This window comes from Bombus huntii, chromosome 18 (assembly GCF_024542735.1).
Source record: "Bombus huntii isolate Logan2020A chromosome 18, iyBomHunt1.1, whole genome shotgun sequence".
Classification (NCBI taxonomy): domain Eukaryota; kingdom Metazoa; phylum Arthropoda; class Insecta; order Hymenoptera; family Apidae; genus Bombus; species Bombus huntii.
The window spans coordinates 1503408-1519920 of record NC_066255.1 but is presented as its reverse complement, the minus strand read 5'-3'; the positions used below and the strand labels follow the sequence as shown (position 1 = coordinate 1519920).

Genomic DNA, 16513 nt, shown 5'->3' with positions numbered 1-16513 from the left:
AATATTGTATGGCTATGTCGTACCGTCATGTACCGGTACTTTTGCCTAAACCACCCCACAACCAAAGTTCGTTGTTTATTGTGAACAACATACCAATATAACATTCATCTACTGGTCAATACACATTATAAAAAAAATCAGTTGATTGTAGATCGCCGAGCAGGATGGACCTCTCAGTGCGCGCGTCAAAGTAGACTAACATTCACTAAAGTAGAAGGAACAAGTGACAAAAAGTGACAAAAAGTGAAAAATACTGCATTGACATCATCTCTATAAATACAAATAAGAATAAAAAGAAAATAAAATAAAACAAGACAAAATAAAACTGTATAAAAAGATAGAAGCTGCCGATAATGAAGCCAAAAGCAACGAAACGGAACCCACCGTAGACCCAATAAAAAAAGCCATCAAGAGAAAAATAATCACACAAAAAACAGCCAAGGAAACCAACAATAGTTTAAGACCTCCCGCTCAAAAGACGCGGAAACTCAACCCACAACCTAACCTGGTTGCCAGGACGAAAAGACTAGTAAACATCCTAGGAAACACAGTTGTAGATTATCACTCCAGCCAAGAAGAAAAGGCTAACGAAATGAAAAACATGAAGCCCACAAGAGCTACCTCGCCTCCAGCGATCATAACAAAAAACAGATTCAGTATATTACAATCTGAACCAGAGCCTCATCCAGAACCGGGACCATCAAACTACCCCACTTCGAGCTCAACGCTGGAACAAATAAAAAAGAAAAAAGAAACATTAGGAGGCAAAATGGGAAGGCACGGTCCCACCATGCCATCGGAACAATCGGCGCCGCAGGGGCGACACACCCCATCGTACAACCCAGGAGGCCCGGCGCCACCAGCATCGCCAAGGGGGGACCGAGCACCTGACGGACGCCCCACCGGATGCTCCGCGGAGGAGCGTACGAGTACCCCATCCACTACAAGGGATAACAAACCGCCGCCTATCAACATAACGCTACAAGACCCAAAGGACACGGTAACGCTCATAGAGAAAGTAGCGGGCATCAATCAGTTCCATATTAAAAGAATACACTCAGATAAACATGCACTCTACCTCCGAAACCTACCCGACTTCCATAAAGCAAAACAAACACTCCTCTCAGCGAACACAATCTTCTACACGTGCACACCCAAAACAGAGAAACACCATACATACTTGTTAAAAGGTTTAGACAATAGCTACACCGAAACAGAAATACTTACAGACCTACAAGCCTTGCAAATAGAAGACGTAAAATTCAAAAAAGTCACACGATTCACGACAAAAAGATCAAGGAAGAACAATATACTGCTCCCAATTTATATAATACAGGTATCCCCCGACAGTAATATAAATAACTTGTTAAAAGTTAACCATTTTAACTACTTCAGAATAAAATGGGGAAAAATAGTAAAAAAAAAGGATGACATAACTCAATGCCACAAATGCCAGCGATTAGGTCACACAGCGCAAAGCTGCAACCTAAACTACCGCTGTGTTAAATGCAGTGAGCCCCATGGTCCAGGCGACTGCAAAATAAAAAGGGAAAACGCAGTAATCAAAGACAAAATATTCTGCGTCAATTGCAAAAACTATGGATACCCCGCGTCATACAAAGGTTGCCCCAAACTCGTAGAGCTTCGTAAAAAGCTAGCCGATAAAATCAAAAAAGACAAAGAAACAAAGATAAAACGAATTGCCCAAATAAGCCGCAAATACGTCCCAGAACTAAAGTTCTCTGACGTAGTGAAACAACAAACAAAATTAAATCAAACAATCGAAAACACATCACAATTAACAAACTTAGATCCGCGCTCAAGCCAAATCTCAACCACAATCGATGACTCCCCCCATTTAAACATTATAAACGTTATCGAAGACTTTAAGAAAGGTATCCTCCAAGCGTTAAAAGAACAACAAATGCAATTAAACGAAATAAAAAATACACTATCAACGCACGAAGAAAGGTTCGACGCCATCTTCAGCACTTTCAATAGTACAGATGACGAATAACCAAAACACGCTAAACCAACAATTACAGCAAAAAACACATAAATTTAACCTAAAGCACCTGAAAATAATTGCAATAAATGCTAACTCTTTAATTTCAAACCAAAAAAGATACAGTATGCTAACCCTAATAAATAAAGAAGCCCCCGATATGGTACTCATCTCAGAAACAAAACTAAACAAAAGACACAATGTACACTTCAAAAACTACTCCATGATAAGACACGACAGACCGAACGCCAGTCAAGGAGGAGGAACAGCGATCCTCATAAAAAACCCTATAAAATACAAAACAATTCTAATTGACAAAATAACAAGTTTCAAAACCTTAGAAACAACGATCATAAAAATAAAAATAAGCAATAAGGAAAATTTATTCATCACTGCAGCCTACGCAACCTACGGAAACCAGAAAGAATTTAACTACGAATTCAATAATCTTTTCGAACTCTTACAGCTCAACAAACCGGAAAACTACTATATAATAGCAGGAGACCTTAACGCAAAACATACAAGCTGGAAAAACGAAATAAACAACACGAGAGGCAACTTCATTAGAAACTGGCTAGACAATAAAAGCATCCACTACAAAACAAACTTATACAGCTCCGAGCTACCCTCTTACCCAAAAGGAGGCTCATACCTGGACATATGCCTAGCAGATGCGCGACTAAAATTCCAAAACCTACGTCCAAATAACAACCTCAAAACCTCAGCCTATGACAGTGACCATAACGCCCTAGTATTTCACGTAAACAAAAATACATCTGACTCCCTAACACTCGAAACTCAGACCGAGACACCCAGGTACAATTACAAAAAGACAGACTGGAAAAAGTTCCAAAACATACTTGAACAAAACTGCGACCTAAAGATCTACAACAACGTCTGTTTCGATCATTCGCGGAGAGACGCGATCGCGAGATATCACGTCAACGAGAGTTGTAAGTTCTCGTTACGATTAAACAATCGACGCCACGAACTGATCGATTCCCTTATTTCGATTATGATAATAAGGGTAGTTCAATGAAATTTCACAGAATTAACGCAACTAAATTAATTTTTATTGCAACAACTTATTAACTAGAAAGATATAAATGGAACAACAAAAAGAAATGTGACTACGTAATGCGCGATATAAGATATGTGTTGACTGTTTGGCTTCTCGAAACGTTCTGATTCTTTCTGGAAGGCGACCCCCACTACCTTCGGATCACGCCACATTCTTTTACGCCAGATAAAATAACGGCCACGAATCGACGTTTCTGGAGGTCGCCCTGCTTAATGAACCATGCGCTTGCCACTACAATGTTTGTTTTGCCGGGCAGCCGCGAAGATCCGTCTGCGACATTATAGTGCCGCGACCGACAGTTAAGAATATGATCTATGGCAAGCCGCATGGCGTAACAACGTCAACCTAACAAATAGTCAAATCGACTCATTCATAGATGAAATAGAAAAACATACACAAATCGCTCTTCAAAAATCCGTGCCAAACATAAAAGAAAAAAATTCATGCTATATAAACAATAAAATAAAAGATCTACATCGAGATAAAAGCTACATACTCTCCAAAATAAACAATATAAAATTTAACTATTCTTACGACAAAAGAGAAGAATTGGAATTCCTAAAGTACCTACTATACAGAATAAAAGCGCAACTGAAACAAGAATTCGCAAATTCTATAAACCATTACTGGACAAACAAAATAAAAAACATCTCCAAAAACGACTCAGCCAACATGTTCCCACAAATAAATCAAATCTTTAGACCAAAAGAACAAAACCCCATCCCACCTCTCAAATTGCCCCCAGAAAATGCCTCCCTCATCCAAGAAGCAGGTATAACGATACACAACACCATCAAAGACACCGAGGGTAACTTCATAATATCTAAAACAATAGAAAAATTAGACATCATCGGCACCCACTTTTCCAAAATACATACGCAAGACGAACACATGGGCCGAGAACAACTAAACAGAATTATCATCACCGAAACAAACAAACTAAAAAATGAAATGGAACAAGACAAAACGCTAAACAAAACAGTCTGCACATTCTCAAACGAAAACACCGCAGACAACCCCAAACAACCAGATCCAGAAATAAACTATTTCACAAATTACAATCAACTAAACACAATCTTCTCCAAACTAAACAACAAAAAATCCTCCGGCTTCGACGGCATCCCAAACATTTTACTCAAGCGCCTACCGAACAAAATAAAATGGTACTACACAGTACTCTTCAACAATGCTCTAAACAACACATATTTCCCCAGAAAATGGAAAAAAGCCAAATTGATAGCTATAACAAAAAAAGATAAAGACGGCTCATCGCCCGCAAACCTACGACCCATAAGTCTCCACCCCAACATAAGCAAAGTATTTGAAATAATCGTAAACAACCCGCTAACCTCCTTCTGCACAAAAAATAACATAATCCCAGAGAATCAATTCGGCTTCCGACACAAACACTCCACAATTCACGCAATAAACAAACTTACGTCGGATATCTGCTGGGCTCTAAACGCAAAACAACGAGTAGCCGCCTGCTTAATAGACCTCGAAAAAGCTTTCGACACAGTCTGGATCCCAGGTCTCATATACAAATTGATCAAAAAAAATTTTCCTAAATACCTGATTAAAATAGTCTGGGACATGATCACAAGCAGAACATTCGTAATGACTGAAGGTTCACACTCATCAAGCAAAGAATTCTCCATAAAAAACGGTCTACAACAAGGTACAGTAAATTCCCCGTTACTTTTCAGTATTTACAACAGTGACTTACTAAATCTCTTTAATCTCAATACATCCACCCATAAACGCTCCATAGCCTTCGCAGATGACCTAATCATCTACGTAACAGGTCGCAAAACCAAAACAATAAAAACGGAACTCCAAGAACTTTTTGAGAAAATAAACGACTATTATCAGGCATGGAAACTAAAAATCAACATAAGCAAATGCGAAACCATACTGTTTAGACCCATGTCAAGTGAAATCGACCCAATAGAAAGAGAATACTGCAAAAAATTTCAACTAAGAGAAAAAACAGACAAAGGGGCTCTTATAACACACAAAAATTGCGTAAAATACCTAGGAGTAAACATAGACTATAAATTAAACTACAAGCAGCACACCGAAATTCAACTTACTAAGGCCAATAAAGCATTCTGGAAAATAAAAAAACTATTCCACTCCAAACATCTCGACAGCAAAGTAAAAATTCTATGTATCAAGCACTAATCAGACCGATCATAACCTACGGCTGCCCAATCTGGCACAACATATCAGCCTCCCAAATGGAAAAAATTCGCATCTTCGAAAGAAAATGCATCAGGGCTTGCTTGAGTATTTACAGATCCGAACACAGCGGATTCAAAAGATATGTAAAAAACAAAATAATATACGACCTAGCCAACATTCACCGCATAGACTGTCACATCCTAAAGCTAATAAGAAACTACTTCGCGCAAGCGGCAAAGATAAAAGAAAATAGTTTAATCTTCAGTTGCTTATTTCCAAATGACGCATATTACAAAAATACTCTGACAACAGGCTACATCCCGCCAGAAGCTTTCCTATACTTTGACGAAAAAAACTACCTCCAGGACTAAAATAATATTCCAATAATTTATCACATAAAAAGAAAAATAGGGATCAAAACCATACTTTACGAAGAAAACCTAAATGGACAGACCGCAGACACTAGATGGAGATACAACATGGCCCTCCCTCTGAAAGACACAAAGACAAACATAGAAAAAATATAAAAAAATATTGGTGGACACTGAATCCATAATAAAATAAGAGAGAAAATCCATTAAACCGATAAAACTCAATTCTGCCCCCGTACAACACAGGTGCAAACATTGTAATTATTGTAATTCTCCTTCTTTTAAAAGAAACTTATTTAACATCCCCCTCCCCCTCCCCCTCATCCCACCCCTCCCCAAAATTTCACAGCACCCAAAAATATACTACCGAAGCGTCCTGTTTTTGCGACCCAGTTTCCAGGACAGTAAAAACAAATAAAAACAAAATCACATAGAAGCTCCGCTCCTCCAGCGGCTTAAACCAAAAGATTATATTCAACACGAAAAATGTAAAGCGTCGACAGATATTATAGCATGGCTACGTCGTACCGTTGCGTATCGGTACCTTTGCCTAAGATATCATTATATAAATTCACCGTTTATTGTGGACACCATAATGTATTTAAAATTGTATCTTGGGTTTAAATAAACATTTAAAAAAAAAAAAACACGTTATAAAAAAAATAAAAGCACTCTTTCTCGTCCGATCACGAAAGTTAAGCAACGTTGGGCACGGATAGTACTTAGATGGGTGACCGCTTGGGTGTGGTGTTTTTTTTTTTTATTTATTTGTTGAAATTACAATCAATTCTCGCGTTGAGAATTTTTCATCATCATTGACTAGCTCGATGATGGCCCAGCAATCGCGACCAGGCGCTCCGGAGCAAACTCGCAAGCATGAATATAACATAAATATTATATTACACTCTTATCAGGCTGCTTCAGGTTGCTACTTCTTTTACAACTTTATCATATTATTTAACAGTGGATTGAGAATTTCACGTGTAAAAGGGTAATTTTTGGATATAATTAAATTAAATTGGCAGTTCTTCGTAATTTGCTTATGAAATTACATTTATTATCCTTCTATGACGTGCAATTATAATACAATTTAACATTTTTAAAAGTATTGAAATATAAGGACCGCAAGAAATTCCCACTTCTGTAGAACCATCCATATCCGAATTTTTCTATTCATAAACATAACCTTGTTACAGTGAAATACACACAAATTCTGTTTTTAATGAAAATATATTGATCCGCAATAATTATGTAATATTCTCTGTATTATATTGTTTTTAAACCTTTGAGTCCTGATTAAATTTAGAAAATAATGTAAAAAATTTGGATAGGATACAAATATTCTTCAAGAATTATAAAAAGTAAAATATGCAAGATAAATTGTTACATATCTGTATTTCATTTATATAGTTATAATTTCTTTTTTTTTTTTTTTGGTTGAAGTTAATTGGAAATGGATATGATCACGCTTTAGATTGCAACTGTAATCTGCTCAACTGTTAAAACTCTATACAATTCAAATCACTAGTTAACAATATTGTATATATTTGTCGGAGATGAAAGGAAAACCGGAGCCTTCCCTTTGCAATTTTGAGGAAATCTTCTAATGCTTTAGCCTAGATTTTATCATAGCTGTAATTAAGCAATTGTCATTTGTAATTGTTTGATATTTGTGAAAGCGAAAGTGGGTTCGAGGTGACAACTGGTCGCCGAACGTAGCCACGGTCACGGGATAAACGTTTTGCCTGACGAAGGTGTGGATCGGTTGTATTGTTCTTCCTAGAAATCACATAGAATTCTACTTTGGAGATGTCGATATAATGGGACACACGTTGTATTAGGAATCAAACTTCAGACAGAAACTGCCTAGTAACGGCGTTTGGATCTTTCTCGATGCTTCCAAAGAGTATACAACAAACTTTTGACAGAAACTGCCTAGCAACGACGATTGGAACCTTCTCGATGCCTCCAGCGAGCATATAACAAACAAATGCAGTCGTACAGCGAAAAAGATTTTCATCAGATATTCATTCGTGTGATCGCCTTGAAAAGTGATACATCGAGCAGTTTACCGAGCGTCTCAGCAATCGTATTTTTTTTGTGTTTAAAATTATTCTACGCATAGTAAAGAGTTATCCCGTTGACCGTGGATTCGTTTGAACCTAGGAACATTGTTAATAGCGTTAATTAAATTCATTATTCGTAAAACCTATTAATCGTTAATCTCATTATTCGTTAAATTTATTATTCGTAAGACATATTATTCGTTCCTCTCATTGTTCGTTAAACTTATTATTCTTTAATCTAATTATTAGTTAAACTTATCGTTTGTTAATCTTATCATTCATTAAACTCAATATTCATAATATTTTGTAAAATCTTGTATATTCGCGTAAATATAATCTCTGTCTCGTAAAACGATGGCTAATTCAAACGAAGAATCGTTACGCGCCTTAAATTCTAATGTTAACCCGACGTATTAGTATTTAGCTCACGTTAAATAACCATCGTTTCCTGTTTAACTCATTCTAAATAAATAAAAGAATCCTACATAATATTTATTAAATATTTCATTCAACGTGTCAGCGAATGTATTGTTACATAAATTGTTCTCCATATTAATTCCTTAATTATCATCAGAGAATGTCTGACCGATTTTAATGAACTTGAAATATGTAGTTAAGGGCATTCTTCTGTATAACTTTCCCTTATACATGTTATCGCCGTTCGATCTCAGTTCCCCCTAGATATCCACAAGAATCTTAGAAGAAGAAAAAGAAAAGAAGTAGTTGGTTGGGTTAGTGTGGTATCCGGTTGCCTAATGGCCGGAAATATTTTTCGTTGAATCCATTAATATATGGAATGTTGCACTTTATTTTCTTCTTCAATTGGTTAAAATAATGTATACAAAATGTGCCCAAAATGCAAACTAATGATAACCGCGCACGATCTCAACTTTTAAATAATTTTCACATTTGCTACATTTTTCTATTCATTTTTCTATTTATTTGGCTAATAAATTATTTTCTGAAAAAATAATTTTCAAGTCGTTTTTGAAGTAGTTCATTGAAATTTAATTCTAACGAGTTATTTAAACGGTTAATTTTTTATACCTCGGGAAACACGTTCGAAATATGACATATTTCATCGTGTTATGAATTATTATATTATATTTCATCGTTATTTATTAATTGTACGAAACAGAAGTTTCATAATTAAACACAATGCACAAATGTAAGTATTTATAATATAAATATAAAACATATTTATGTAGAGACACGTAAAATAAACTGTATGTGCTGACGTACGGTTAAAATCCTCTTAAATTCATTTGCATTTATAAAAATTTATAAAAGCGCCATTTATAAAAGAGCTTCCTGCAGCAGTTATGTATAGATTGGTATAGATATAAATGTATAAACTATGCATTTACAAAGTTGTCTGTAAACAAAGTGTGATAATATTTTTTTTTTTAAAGATGTTTATTAAACCCAAGATACAATTTTAAATACATTTTGGTATTCACAATAAACGGTGAATTTTTGTAATGATGTTTTAGGCAAAGGTACCGATACGCAACGGTACGACGTAGCCATGCTATAATATGTGTCGGCGCTTTACATTTTTCGTGTTTAATATAATATTTGATATTATATGTGAGCCAATAATATTTAATATAATATTTAATATAATATGTGAGCCAATAGAATTTCTTGAGTTTGTCCTTGAGTTGCTTTGTTTTGTCTATGATGTGATTTTTCCAAGTTAGCCTCCTGTCCAGGGTCATGCCCAGGTATTTTTTTTTATTTACTTGTTGAAATTACAATCAATTCCCGCGTTGAGAATTTTCAGTAATTTTTCTGGCGTGGCGCAGTGACATGGCTGTTTATTTAGGGGGTTTCGGTGTTTGTTGACTCTTTTGCTATATCTGTCGCTATATTTTGCTATTTCCTCGATGATTTTTTAATCGCGTCCGATATCGAGGAACAACACCGCGAACACTTGCGGATTTTGTTCAATCGCCTCGACGAATACGGGGTCGTTATAAACCTCGAAAAATGCGAATTCGGCGTGCGCGAAATTCAATTTCTTGGCTATACCGTTACCGCGGAGGGGACAAAACCTCTGGCTGAACGCGTTGATGCGATAATCAAAGCACCTGGTACTGTTAAGGAACTGCGAAGATACTTCGGTATGATCAACTTTTATCGACGTTTCATACAGGGGGTAGCGCAAATTCTACAACCGCTCAAGGACTTGTTAAAAGGCACAACAAAGTGCAATGCGACTATCGAGTGGTCCGATCAAACTGAAAAGAACTTCCGCGAGTCGAAGTATTTTCTTGCTCTTCCAACCCATTGCCGTTGCGGTCATTTGTTGCAAATTCGATTGTTTGCATCTGACCTAAATCTTGAGGTTAAAATCTTCTGTTACAAATTATTAATTAGACCTATTTATAACTTATGCTAATCCCATACGTTATAAAATCTCTGCCAGTGCGATGGAAAACGCAAGGCTAGGCATCTTGAAAATAAGTGCATTAGAAGAAGCAGCAATTATTTTAGAACGGCCATCTCTTACTACAAGAATTATAATAGCAGCAAAAATATATTATTAAGAGCTTCATAATAGATTTAATAATAATGATTGAATTAAGGGAATTATTTACCTTTACCCCTTGTATTTAGAGAGGGCTATGAAAAATGTACATTTCCTTCAAGAGGCTAATTAGAATACTTCCTATGATGTACATTACCACATTAAGAATCAAATACTTTCCAATGAGCTAGAAGCTCGGCGGGGCAGTTGGCTACGGTCGTTAAGGTCGAGAATTGAAGGTGACGCGTAGCGAGTTCGAATCCTCGGTATGGAAGGCCCCCAAAAAAAGGGACGGAAAAACCAAAATTTCTCTTAGAATATACAAACAGGCAAGCGGCCAGCCCCTCCCTTGCGTGTGTTCTGGGTGTACTTTCTGGGAGTACTTGGTTTTTAAACGTGCTTGGTGTTAAGCACACAGGGGCCCGACGATAAAAACTCGCGCTGCTACACTGTCCCGTTCGTGGAGGTTTTAGCCGGTAAGAATCCGGCACTACCTTCTGCCCGTCCCCACAGGGTGGTAAGGTGTCTATGAAGATTTCCTCCACGTAAAAAAAAAAAAAAAAAATTTTTTTGTAGTACGGAAGGAGACATGCTTAACACTCCCGTAGACAAGGATGGAACACATATATAAATGGTTAGGTGAGATTATTTTCATAAAAAATGAATTTTTGATCAATATCCAAACGTGTTATATTGTATGTCAATTGTATAAATAACAAGAAAGGATTAATATATCCTTTTAAACTTTGCATGCTGCACAAAAATACAGAACACATTTATTCGCAATATATTCTAATAAAGTTTCATTCGTTTGAAAAGACACGAAAGAGTTTGTCGACATTTCTTAAACATGATCGAAATTGATTGCAATATACTTGCGTCTACAGTTTGCTACTGGAACAGACGATTGTCAGAGATGTACTTAGATACGTTTAAGGCGGATCGTATTGTTTTGCCTTGGAGTGACAACGTTGTTTTGCTTCGCTAGGTCTAAAGGTAAACAAATTCCGAACAAAACATTATCGTCGTTCTTTCTAATCGTCATCCGGTGTTACATCTGAAATTTTTATAATACCATCGTTCGATACGAATAGACGAACGTCCTTTCTAGGACGATCATTATAACGAATCATTATAACAGGTCATACAGTGCAATAGCAAGCGTAGAGTTGAACGGTAACATTGAAGGTGCGACGATTACAACTGGCATACACTATCTTTGTACTTGTATTTAAAGTGATTTTAATATACACTGACTGTTACAATTTTATCACTCCTCTCTTTAATAAACCAACCAACACGTAGAATGCACCGCATCAGCTCGTAATTTTTGGAATAAGATACGAGATGTTCCACATAATCCATATATTCCTTGTCTTTGTTTTCAAACTGAACAGTATCTAGAAGTTATCTGCAAATCCGGATATATTCCATCTAAAGCATTTATTTTCTGAGATTCCTTAGATTTATAGATTAGCATAAGAAATATTTACCGATCATGCGTATTACTGTACGACAAATGTTTGATACATACTTTTAACAATTATTGTGCCGATTTAAAATATTCATAACCAAGGTTATATATGTCGGAGATGAAAGAACACCGGAGCCTTTCGAATTTTGGATAATTCCGTAACATTGTAACCTAGAGTCTACTATAGCTGTAATTAAACAATTGTAGTTATTCAATCCGATTGTAATTGTTTGAGAGTTGTGATAATGAGCTTGGGCTCGAGGCGACAGCCAGTCGCCGAACGTAGCCGCGGTCACGGGATGAACGCTTTGTCTAACAAAGGCATGGAATAATTCTATAGCTCTTCTTAAAAAGGAAATAGTTGTAACACTCGACAGTAAACATTCCAACTGTCTCTGTCCCGTAGCTCGCCACACGCAGACCCTATTCTTCGAGTAAGATGATTGCCAGATGTCGATGCGTCTCCGCATCATGTTCAGCTAGCCCGAGGGCCCGTTATAAATCTAAACAGAAATAAACTAAACATAGCACCCAGCCTCGAGCTTACCTCCGACCATACGCCCATAATAATTACATACAGAAACAAACCAATACTTTACAGCAGCACAGAGAAGCTATGCAATGAAACCATCAAATGGCAAAGAAATAATAGAGAGCAAAGAAATAATAGAGAGCAAAATCAGCTGCAACATCCCACTGAAAACACCCGAACACATCGATCAAGCAGTAACAACGCTCACAGAAACTATCCAAGAAGTGGTGTTGGTTTCTTATTTTTCCAATCTCTTTTACTTAACAATATACTTTCAATAATCTATAATTGAAGCATCGAAAAACATTAATGTTTTAGTATTACACTATTACCATACATTATATCATTCTTATTTTTACACACATTTATATTTTTCTAAATATTCGTTTTCTGTACATCAAAAGCTGTTGAGATTTATCTCGGAATAGAGAGTAAAAATGCGTGGATGAATGTAATAAGATAACAAGATAACAACAATAACAGAGATAAAAAAAGGGCAGAAAATAGCGTGCAATTAAAAATTTTGGCGGGTTTAAAGAAAAAAATGTGTCTTATAAAAAGAAAAAATAAACATTAAGGTGCTATAACAATTATTTAAATAAACTGTTTGATGAACTTTTTTAGTTCATCGAGAAGGAGAATATATAATAATTTTAATCCTTTTTTGGTTTTTCGTTTCAGTCAAGAATTACGAGGTGGATCTTTCACGCCGATTGAAAACTGCAGCTCCTGAAATAGGATTAGAAATCTGTTATAATTTTTCTTTTTACTTAAAAAAAGATTTGTTTGTGTTCGTTAAATATATATAAAATCATATCTCAAAGTTCAACAAATTCGTTTCTTTCTTACCCTTCTAAAAAAAATCACAAAAAGACGCTGTTTTAGAACATTCTAATTCAGGGCATTCCCTTAATACATCTGCAGAATCTACGAAAGAAGCAAAAATATTTAGTTAATTCCGACAGATTTCAAAATATATTAATTCATAGGAAACCATGAAAAATTTTGCATTTGATATTTGATATTTATAGTGTACGTTTTGAAAAATAAATAATCTACATACATGTTATGTTTTCTAGAATTAAGCATTAGATTCAACCAGAATCAAACATACGATAAACATTTATTATTCAAGTTATACCACACCAGAATAATTTACTTATAATTCTCAAAGAGAATTGATTGTAAAATTCTTCCAAATAAAAAAAAAAGAAAAATGTTATCTTTTCGATACATATTCATACAATCTAACATGACATGATGACAAATTTTAAACAAAATTTTCTATTTCGTCGTGTATACTATTATCTTCATTGTATATAATTTTCACAAATAGCTTGATATGATAACTTCATTGCAATAAACAGAAATGATAGAAATAAAAAATAAATGAAAATAAAAAATATAGATGAAAAATAGAATTTAAATTATTACTATTTAAAATACAGCTGAAATAATTTTTCTGCAGAGATGGCAATGTTTTCCTACCTGTATCGAAGTGTAAGAAATTATGCAAATATGATATTTCAATCTTTGACACTAACAGTGAAATGTATTTTATAACTAGAAATGAAGACAGAAACTATAAGTAGTATTATTGTCATTATAAGCATCGTAATTGATATTATATGTATACGTGTGTATACTTACATACGTATATATGTATATGTCGGAGGTGAAAGGAAAGCCGAAGCCTTTCCTTGGAAATTTTGGGAACATCCTCTAGTACTTTAGCCTAGATTTTATTATAGCTGTAATTGTTTAAAATTTGTGATAGCGAGATTGGGTTCGAGGTGACAATTGGTCGCCGAACGTAGCCGCGGTCACGAGATAAACGTTTTGCCTAAGGGAGGTCTGGAGTGGTTGTATGGGTTTTCCGAGAAGTGTGATTGTGGCGGCATGCGGCCTCTAGAGCGGACCTAGCCACGTGTGAGGTTACCTGGAAGGTGCCGAGACAATGGGACATACATTGTATCAATAACCAAACTCCAGGCAGAAACTGCCTAGAAACGGCGTTCGGAACTTTTCGATGCTTCTAACGAGTGCGTATCGAATTGCAGACGAGGCTGGCATTCGTGCGATTGCCTTGGAGAGCGACACATCGAGCATTTTCGTCAATCGTATTTTGCGCCTAAGATTATTTTTTACGCTTAGTAAAGAGTTATCTCGTTGGCCGTGGATTCGTTTGAACCCAACAAAAACATTGTTAATAGTGTACATTAAATTCATTATTCGTAAATCATATTATTCATTAACTTCATTGTTCATCAAATTTATTATTCATTAGACTTAATTATTTGTTAAGCTTAGTGATAGTCTTGTATATACGTGTACATATAATCTCGGCTTTGTGAAACGATGGCTAGTCCACGCGAAGAGTTGTCACGCGCCCAAAATTCCGATCTTAACCCGACATATATATATATAAAGAATATATAAAGAATAAGTTGATTAAAATTTTGAACACAAATAGAAATTTAATGTTAATTATTCTCATTTTTAACCTTTAACGCTCCGACTTTTAATTGTGAATATCGACCGACAACTCCAACTTATTCTCATTATACTTCGACTTGCAAGGTTTTAACACTTTACCGACCGATAGCCGAATAATCGCTTTTTTGTCGTCGACACTTACCGACTGATAGACTATTAATCGGCTATTACTATAATTAAAAGCTTTTACTTATAATTCTCCATGAGAATTGGTTGTAAAATTCTTCCAACTAAAAAAAAAGAAGAGAAAACGTTTTTAAGTACCAGATTTTAAAAAAGGTACCGCACCGCACCGCACATAGGTGGTGCTTGAGAGGCACACTTGGAGCGTTAAATGTTAAGAGGAGATATAAATTTGTAAATTTATCAAATTTAAAAATATTATTCAGAAATACTTGAAAAACTTTGACATTTTTTAGGAAAAAACATGTTTTGCAACAACAAAAAGTTATCAATGTACAATGGAAGCTTCCCACACTAGAAAGGAAAAGAGGAACAAAAGTAGATTTGGAGAATTCACGTACGAAAATAAGACTAATTAACGTGAAAACCAATATTAAGTGGTTAGAAGATTCGTAAACGTCAAATAGATGTATAACATTACAAAACATCAGTGATGAGAATTTATAAAATCATTCTACTTTTATATCAAAAACAATACATTAAATGTAATGTAAATTAAATAAGACAAGGAAACGTTAAAACTACATATAAGAACCAAAAAACATATAACGAAACAATTGGAAGAACAAATGAAATTACAAGAGCTCGATTCAGACGCATACAGGATAGTAAGAAATATTCCAAAAAATAAAAATGTAAATTATTATACCTACTAAGCAAAGATATTAAAAGGTTTCAGGTGACAATAAAAGAATTACACCCAAAACTTTTTTCTTATTTGGTAGACTTTTTACAATCAATTCTCATTGAGAATTATAAGTAATTTAAACACCCAAAACTTGACATAAAATATATCAAAACAGATCTATTGGAAAGGAGACACACGCTACACAACGTAATTTACTTAAGCGAAAGTGTCGCTTTAACATCATTGTCAATGTTTCTCTCTGAACGTGAATAAGACGGTATGTGATATGTTCATAAAAGTATAAACGCCAAGAGCTAATAATAATATTCCACAGTGTGTGAACGACATGGACGCACGAAAAATTATTGTAATAAATTACCGACTCGTGTCAAATGTTCAGGTATGTGTCTCTCGATTAATTGCTCATATGTAAAAAAATAAAAAAGGTAATCTGTGCAAATTGCAGAAACAATCATCCGGCAAGCTACAAATGTTGGATTGTAAGGAAGGAGCTGCAAAAAGATTATTTCTTCCAATTATCACCAGCCATTTATTATCCATTTATATTATTATTCGGTTTATAGCCAAATGGTTAACAATGTTTAAACATACAAGAACCAAATATCGACTGCATTAACGAGTAACAAATTTTAAGCAGAAATGATAAAAGAAAGCAATAATCAAAAATTTAAAGAAACAACGGAAAAGACCTGAATACGATATAATAACAGCAAAAATATTAAAAGAAATTCCGGACAAAGGAGTAAGATTTTTATTTTCAGGCTAGGGAATTTTCCACAGATATGGAAACGTGCACAGATAGTGTTAGAAAAAGCAAATAAGAATGTAATACCACCATCCGCTTATAACCAGTAACTTTCCTTCCAATTATATCTATATTGTATTCTGGCTTTTCTTTGAATCTGTTAATCGTATGTTGTGTCGTGTCTTACCTTGTTA

At 35.1% G+C, this 16513-nt stretch overlaps 1 protein-coding gene and 1 pseudogene across 1 annotated transcript in view; one reads left to right on the top strand and one right to left on the bottom strand.

Moving 5' to 3' along the window:
- The window catches only part of LOC126875441 (uncharacterized), a 299435-nt gene that overhangs the window by 149272 nt on the left and 133650 nt on the right, over positions 1-16513 (bottom strand). The gene's annotated exons all lie outside the window — the stretch shown is intronic.
- LOC126875585 (U6atac minor spliceosomal RNA) lies at positions 10811-10910 on the top strand (annotated as a pseudogene).